Raw genomic sequence first — 8,704 nt, 5'->3', positions numbered from 1 at the left:
ACCTGGAATTAAGCTGGAAAGAGAAGACACACGCTCCTGCCATAAATATGCATGTTTGTGCACGTGCTTCTGGATGTTCCCATCAGTTCACACCATTCCTCATCCTGCGGCGCAGCAGTCAACAGTGAGCCAGAGAACTATGCCCGCTCACCGTCGCACTCCCTACCGGCGCTACGATCAACTTCTATCTCACGTGGGCCAAGGAAAATTGGCGGCGGCAACGACCGCGGCCGGAAGTACAAACTGTTCCTTCATTACGACTTTTGGTGGTAGTTTGCTGTTTTATTTCTCAGAAATAACTGCAATGCATATACAAATATTACTCCATTACATTTCACCCGGAACCCTAATACTTTCGCTTTCGTACACGTAAGCAGTCCTAATTGTCTCTGCCAAACTTTGTATCAGAAATATTGCTTTGTGTTTTTCACTATAAAACATTGTGCTAAAAGCATTTCAAACTGATCAGACTGACTACGAGCCAAGACGAGTTTACCTTGGTCCATCGCATTACCGATACGTACGCCACAGCGCCATGCGAGCAATGTTTCGTTTAACACTGATATGAATGCTGAAGCTGGCGGATTGCTTCCACATTTATCTGCTTTTTCAGCAACGTGAATATTCTGGAGCTTCATTATTGGGTGCTGCCCGATGTATGCTGGCCCAAGTACAAAGCATAAGGAAGAAAAAGTAAGCTGTCTCATTTTAAGAAAACGTTGCCGATTTCTAGTTGTGAGAAGCTACTTGTACCTCAAATGCGACATCAACGCTCCGGACTTAGTTAGTTCTTTTTCTCAACCGTAATTTTTTGAGGAATTTGTAACACATAAAGAGGCAACAGCAATAAAATCTCTCTGGTTCCAAACTAGCGGCCGTGGGGTAGCAGCTTCTAAGCTTCATTAAAGTTAATCGATTCAATTTCTGTACGAAGACTGAGGCATAATACAAAGCGCTTCTGTGTGCAATTTCTGTCTAGCCAGACATACACACGTGCTCTAAACTATCATGCAGCGCCCCACTACGGCGAGTCTTGTGGCTCGGTTGAAACCTCGGCTCGTAAAACCCAACTCTTAAATTCTTGATTTCCCTAGTACAATATAGGTAGCTTCTTCACAGTACCCATATCACTATGGTTGTTATTTACGTTAGGACTAGAGAGGAAAAGTGAAAATTTGAAGTTTCGAGAAATACCATATACGAAGCCAATGCTAACCACTTTCACTTTCGTGGAAAGCAGCATGATTATCCGCGCTGCAGCATGGAGTGTGACAGGCGTAAAATGGGCTTCTGAAGTGCGCACATATCCTGATTAATAATACTACAATCCAATTCTACAGGGTGGCTTTGAAAGAAACAAATAATTTTAAGTCGTTAAAACACGGCATATCCTAGTAAACCTGTATATAAAATTTAAAACGGCGATAGCACAACGAGGTACGCACTTTTCACTAACTCCGGGATAAATTAAAATTAAGGAAATAGTCCCTCTCAATTATCTGCAGAAATTTGCTTCCCAGTCGCCCTTGATGCGTGCCGTAATTCCCATCGCGGCTTTACTCCCCCAATACTGACACACTAATTTACATATAAACGAGTATTCACTCCCCAACTGCCTTCCCTTCCTCTCCTCTTCTTGCACCGAATCCAGCAGAGCACCGTTAAAGGCCGACAAACGCTTCGGAAGCGAATGGCGAGGGAGAACGCCGGTGAATGACAACGCATAATCCACCAATCTGCTGAACACTTCCTAAGCGCCGATTAGGCAGACACTTTCAATCGCACGGCTTCCACGGGGCGGGAAGTTTAAACGCGGGCTATTTTTACTTGGAACATCTAACAACGCTAGATGAATCCTGGAAAAATGCACTGCCACCTTGCGCTTTACAAGAACTGCAAATCTATTGCCTGCACTAAGTGCTTTCGATACCGATAGTAAGTGAGACCGCGGCAAGCGTAACCTGCGTAGCAGCATTTAAAGAGTGTCACGGCGAATGTTGTGTAGTAGAGGAGACATTTAAATGCGAACGTGAATTGTTAACCTAAGCGCGTAATTTTAAACAACTCGGTCCCTGACGCGGAAACAGTGATGTTGCGACAAATTATTATGGTGTGGTAACTGCAGCTGGTTCTTATTACGGGATCTCGCATTTACTTGACCGGCGTAAAAAACAGAGAACATTTATGATTCAAATTGGCGTGTTTAGGCTTTCGCGTTTGAAAGGGCACTGACAGCCAAGAGAACGTAATGTGTTAAAAATTCCTTTGCCCTGAAACTTCCTGGAGATGCGATTTTTTTGTAACGCGCAGAGGATGGTAGTTGTGCGTCTCGCAAAAATAACGAGTCGGAAGGAAAGAAAAATTCCCGTTGGGATGAGTTGACAAAGTTTTAAGGAGTCTGAATTAATTTGTGTCCTCGAGATCACCTAGCAAAACATTTTCACCTTCGAAGCCACTCATTGGAAATAATTGCATGGTCGTAAAAGAAACCAGGCCTCTAAATTGACCAACTTCGCACGGTGGGGCTCGAGAGATGTGGGCCCATTGCTCGCGTTGTACTTTTCACGATGCGCGTTAATGGCATTCGCATGCCGGATAATTTATGCGCCATTCCGGCGATATTAAACAGAGCTCAACGGCCACGTTTCCCGACTGTTCTGAGCATACAAACATGAGGATGATGTTTGAAAGTTAATGGCGCAATGCCGACTAGGGAAAAGAGCGCAAAGCCAGTTGAGCATACAAAGGCAATTCCTGGTGGCAATTTTACAAGCAAAGCGTGAATTGGTATAATTAAGACAAATTTTTTTGCTAACTTTTTTTGCTGTCACTTTTATGAAGCCGATTTTTGCTGACGGCGAGATCCAAACATTTGTTTACCTAGACTCAACAAGGACATCGGGACAATTACGTCCTGCTTTTACTCTTCCACTGTGGCAGCTTTTTCTTTCCTTTACCTTATTTTTTGCTGGGATAACCAGATATTTTGAATTCGGATCGGTAATGAATATCGGTCTTTATCGAATATTGCTGTCAAAGATAACTAAAATATTAGATAAAAGGTAACTAAAATTAGAATTCGGGGTTTTAAGTGCACAAGCTGTCCACACTTGGGGCTGTGAAATGGGCCTTTGGGTTTGCAGGATAAGAGTCAATTTTGACCATCCACGCTTCTTCAACGTTTGTGGACGTTTTTTTTTTTGTATATATTTCGTCCAATAAACGGGTGGTCGTTTTCTTATTTAAATATCATTAAAATTTTAGGAGACATGTTTTCCTATAAACGTGTATGACGTACCCCCGTAGCTGTTACGGGTACCAAAGAATAGGAAAGATAAAATCAATTGACATAAACAAATGCACATTCGAATATTTTAGTTCACCCGAACCGTATTAATGAGAATGGCCTTCTGGTCACTGTCTGCTCGATTCGGCCACAACTTGCGACACATTTCTCGCAAACACCAACTACGTTCAGGTTTTCTTGGCTGTGACGCCTACATTCAGGACATTAAGGTATTAAAACTCGAGTTGAATCCTGACAAATGGCAGTAACCAAGCAGCGATTGGCTGAGGCACAGCCGCAATAGAATCGCCACCAGAAATGACGGTGGGCGACTTCCCTTCTTGCTGAATCAAGCGAAAGTACGTGGTCACGAATTTTTCGTTTTCCCTGTTTGGGTCCTCCCCACAGTGAAGATCAAAACTTGTTCGCTCGTGTGTATGCTGTGCATGTACCTTTGTTTGACTATCATTTTTACAATTTCACGTTCATGAAACAGGTGGTAGTTTTTTTTTTTTAATTTTATTTCCGTCGCCTTAAAACAGCTAGCATGATCAACCATGAAACGCACGAGTCGCATGGGCGTTGCCGCAGGACGGCTCATGAACTACGCCGTCATAATGAATCGATTCGAACATTTCATTATTCGGATACCCCTAAATAGCCCTAATGTATAACACGGATTGACGTGAACGGTAGAGAACACCAAAAATGTATGCTTTAAAAGCAATCTGTATTTTATGCGCCTCTTACAACCATCGCGCGGGCGTCCGCGTCTGCAGTCATGATTTTACCGAAGCACGAAAACGTGACGTAGAATTGTTCGGCCAAGCCTTCCATGCATAGTGGCATCTAATTCCTGCAATCAAAATTTAAAAATGACCCCATATTTAAAGCCATCCTTTCTAGAGCTAGCTGAAGTTGCATCATAAGCCTTTCTCATAGCTTTGGAATCGTGTATTAGGCGACAGCCCTTAGCAAAGCCGACACCTCGACGTATGCCCTTGCTGCCCTTGCAGAATAGCTGTGGAGTCCAGTAAAGTAACAAAAAAAACTCTTTCTAAAAAAATGGTACGAAACACGCCGACACGCTGGCAAAATGTAACGTTGTAAGGCAGGCATGCTAGTGAAAACATTTATCATCATCATCACCAGCCTATTTATGTCGCCTTCCAGACGAAGGCCTCTTTTTCCTATGGGAGGTTTCAGCCGAATACACTAGGGTAGCCCAGTCCTGTTTTGGTGAGCGTGTGCCATTTCTGTCCCATCGCGAGTTCTTACAGTGGTTGTGCTGACTGGAGGCGGATGTTTTTACAGTAAACTCCTGTTATGGCGAATTCAGAAGGAGCGGGAAAATGTGTTCGTTTTACCAGGAATTCGTCCTCAACATTCTTTTTTTCATTGTGTACGTTACAACAGAACAAGAGTGTTCTTAGTCTAAACCATGAAATTCGTCATAATTGAGGTCATGTTAAAATACCAGTATAGTGTTTTTCTACAGGAAAGGCAGCACTCCCCCCCTGGGGACATGGATAACTCAATTACATGTCTAACTTCTCGAGAATACCCGAGCGTGCCACGTCGAACAAGTAACAAGAAACTCTACCTTACATGCCACCTGACGGAAAACGCAAACGCCTCGAAGTCTAGCGTAAATGCACGTTTCGAGGGAACTTGGGCTTCCCGAAGCACTCGCGCCACTCTCTTAGCGAAAGAAATAACTCTTTTTGTTGGCAGTGTTTTAAATTAAACACAAAAGTGTTTTAAATTAAAATTCTTATGTACGTTTTTGCAAGATACCACGCAGTGCGATCATACAATCCGCTCGGAACAATAGAGAGGAGGCGAATGACGAGTGGCCTAATTAATGATCCCCACATGAGACGTCCGTAGGGCCTCCTGCTCCACACGTTAGTCTGGGGAGGGGGAGGGGGTGGGGGAGACCTGCAGTGGAACCCCCCTCCTTATGAAAGAATTCACAACAGTAGAGGAGGCTTCCCCGATAATGCGGATCAGGTTTCCGTTCTCTATAACGTACTGTGGTCTGCCCTTCAGTGGAGGAGCGACATTATGACCTCTTGAAATGGGCGCACCGTGGGCTTGTCAGGTTAGTGAAAAACAGATTTAAGAAAATTGTCCGCATTTTTGCATGTGAATTGAACATCCACGATCTGTCGCCGTATGCTATGTCCTTACCTATTCTTTGGAAAACGGAATTAATCCAGAATTTCTGCATGCCTAAAGCATAAAAACGTGCGTGTGTGCGGGAATAACCATCCCGCTACACTCAGCCTCCCGGAACCTATGAATGCTATCCCCCTCGTGTGAACCTGCACAATTATGTATGGGAGTGCAAATCTTTACCAGAATTTCTGAGCCTCCGCATGAGTATTGGGTGCACCAGCTGAGCAACTCCGACCTCTCGGGCCGTAGAAGACTGAGAGAGTTTGGGCAGCCAACCAGCTCCAAGGCATGCTGGACTAAAGTCGTCTCCTGCAGGCCGGGCCCTGCCATCATCGCCTTGCTCAAAGCTCAGTACAATTTTTGTCAACAAATGGTTGCGTGCTGGTGGAACGGCACATCCTTAAGCGAAAATGTAAGAAATGTCACTCGCTGATACCAAGTGGCATGCGATTTGTCGAGGTAGAGAATGACTTTTTCTCTCACCATGACACTTTTTTAATCTTTAGCTTCTCGCCATATGGGGAAGCAAAACGTATCCCCAAGACAACGATGTGAGCGTAGACTAGTGGTTATTTATTGCTCCGAAAAGGTTTGTAAGTTAGGATAATTGAACGCAACGCGAAGGTGTGGTAAGTATGAATTAAAACTGAGTTATAAAAACTGGGATGAATGTACAGAAAATCTAACTCTGCTAAAGGTGCGGCAAATATTTACTACAATTCACCTTCAGGTGAAATTTCTAGTTGTTTTCTTATGCCAATTCCGATAAAAAAGCGAAAAGAGCCGCCGTGCGTAACTCAGCCATCAGGGCTCTTATTCTCCACGCTTGTCATGAGGGTTGTTCCAACTAGTGGCTGTGCTTAAAATTGTTTCCTGACTTCTAGATTTTACTTCGACTGAGTTCAGACGGACGAACGGACGGACGGACGGACAGACGGACGAACAGACGGACAGATGGACGGACGGACGGACGGACGGACGGACGGACAGACAGACAGACAGACAGACAGACAGACAGACAGACAGACAGACAACAAAATTGCTGAGTTCACCCAGTTGAAAAAAAACGTTCTTCAAGAACTACGTCCTTTCAGCCCATAGGAACAGAATGCCGGCGACCTTCGCCAGGTCAGAAGACAGCATCAGTTCGCAAGGCCAGACAAGCTTCGTATTTGGGGAATGTTAGCAGTTATGTTCTCTTTCAAAGCCCTTTTATATGTGTCGTCTTATTTCTTTTGCGTTGTTCGGTATGAACTGAATCAGGACCGGCTATACACGGCAAGGGCGAGGCCGAGCTTCTTGTTTACCGCGCGGAATCATCCCCAAGATGGATTACCTCCCTCACGTGTAAGCACACAGGCACAAAAGAAAACAGCATCTGTCGGATTGGCAGCAGCGTGATAACGACCTCTTACCGCTTCGCTGCACGCTGTCATCTCTCTGCTGTTGTCGCTGAATAAAGCGATCAACAAGTCCCCCTCCTAATCTGTTTGTCCCGGCTACCCCCTACTCTCGCACGACCAAGCCCCTCTTCTTACAAAAGCGCCGTAATCCGGTTGCTGTATGCTGTCGTGTTGCTGTCCCAGAGCGGAATGTTTCCCACTCTTTTCGGCGAACGCGCATGCTGGGAAGGATTCTTCGCGCTGTTATCTGTGCGCCCCGGAAAGAGTACTACCGTCACATTGTGGCGCATAATCCTGTTCTCCCAGAAGTTAACCTTTCACGTACAAACCACTGTTATGATTGAGAGAGTTACTCAGGATCACTCAGGCAGAACAATTTGTCTTGACAGAGCGTTCAACATGTTCGTCGAGTGATACTGTGTGCTGCCGAACTTTTCCATTGGCCACCTACGCCATTTCGTTCCCAGTGATCGGTCATTCGGGTTGTTTTCGAGGCGAAGCTTCTTAGGGGCTGTTGGCGCTTCCTGTCGTCGTCTTAACTGTCGTCTCATGTGGTCACGGTACTAAAACACCGGGAAATCGTTTACGCCTCGCGCTAGAACGTAACGCGTACTAAAAAAACACCACGACATTCGTTCACCGCTCGCGCTAGAGATCTTCGTGCTTCAAAGACAAGAGTCTATTGCAGCAAAGCTGTATATCTCTACCCCCCAAATGTTTCATATCCGTTGGCAAAAACGCCAAGGAGCCAAGAATACTTTTGATACACTGTACGCTTCGCCCCTCCCCAGGTTTCGCGTTAGTGGGAACGGCCCGGGATTTTTTTGTTGTTGTTGTTGTTGAAGCATAACTGCAAGCGTTTTCAAACGAGGCTTATTTTTGAATAGTTGCTTGAAACCTATTTAAGCTAAGCGAGTGATATGAACCTGGGCCCTCTGAGCTCGTAACGAATGCACGTCGTGTTTTCTAGACGAGTCGTATAGTTCACGCATATTTCTATCACTCCATTCGAAAGGGTTTCTATCTGCTTGTAAACAGTTTGGCGAGGGGAATTGAGAGGGGTGAATGCGATGCAGTAGTGCTCGGCAGGCCAAAGAGTTTCTCTGCAGGAGTCGCCATCCGCTTAATACACCGCTGTGCAAGCTCAAATGTCTGATACAAAATACAAATGTTTAAGCACTTGAAAGAAATTTGTCACTTCGTTGTCCTCGAATCATCCCCCGTGTCCGGATGCTTCAAAATCGGTCTTAATTTACTGAGCAAGCGCAAACTTGTCAATGGTAGGTGTGCATGTACATGCAAAAGGAAAAATTCAATGCGTGCCGAGCACAAGCGCACCGACAGAAGCACAGGCCCCTCAAAGGAAATGGCGTCCCGCTACGTTAAGCCCTCGTACTGTATCTGTGAAGGATACGCAGTCGGTTTATTGGCCCCGCTGCCGCGGTGGCTTGGGCGTTGGTTCTGGAGTTGCGCTGTTGAAACCGAGAGCGCAGGTTCGATTCCGGGCCGCAGCGACCGCTTTTCTTACGGAGGCCAAAAGCGAAAACGCCCATGTATTCGAAATTTCGGCGCATGTTAAAGATCCCCAGGTGGTCAAAATAAATCCGGCGCCCTCCTAATAATGCGCGCCTCATCGCTTGTGTAGCGTCGGCGCGTTAAACCTCATAGTCAATCAAAGTCGATCGGTTCACCGGTGCCGAGAGCTCCGCCTATTTACTTCTTTTCCTACGGTTGCGTGAGTTACTGTTTCGAAATAAAATATGGTAAAGTGGTCTTTCAAAGGCTGCGCTCATCGTGTCCATTTTCTTGCCGAATTATTTATAATGTCTTAATT

Source organism: Haemaphysalis longicornis, unplaced genomic scaffold (genome assembly GCF_048455015.1).
Source record: "Haemaphysalis longicornis isolate Haplotype H1 unplaced genomic scaffold, Haemaphysalis longicornis Haplotype H1 scaffold_3, whole genome shotgun sequence".
In the NCBI taxonomy this organism is placed as follows: Eukaryota; Metazoa; Arthropoda; class Arachnida; order Ixodida; family Ixodidae; genus Haemaphysalis; species Haemaphysalis longicornis.
Note: the sequence above shows the minus strand (reverse complement) of the source record.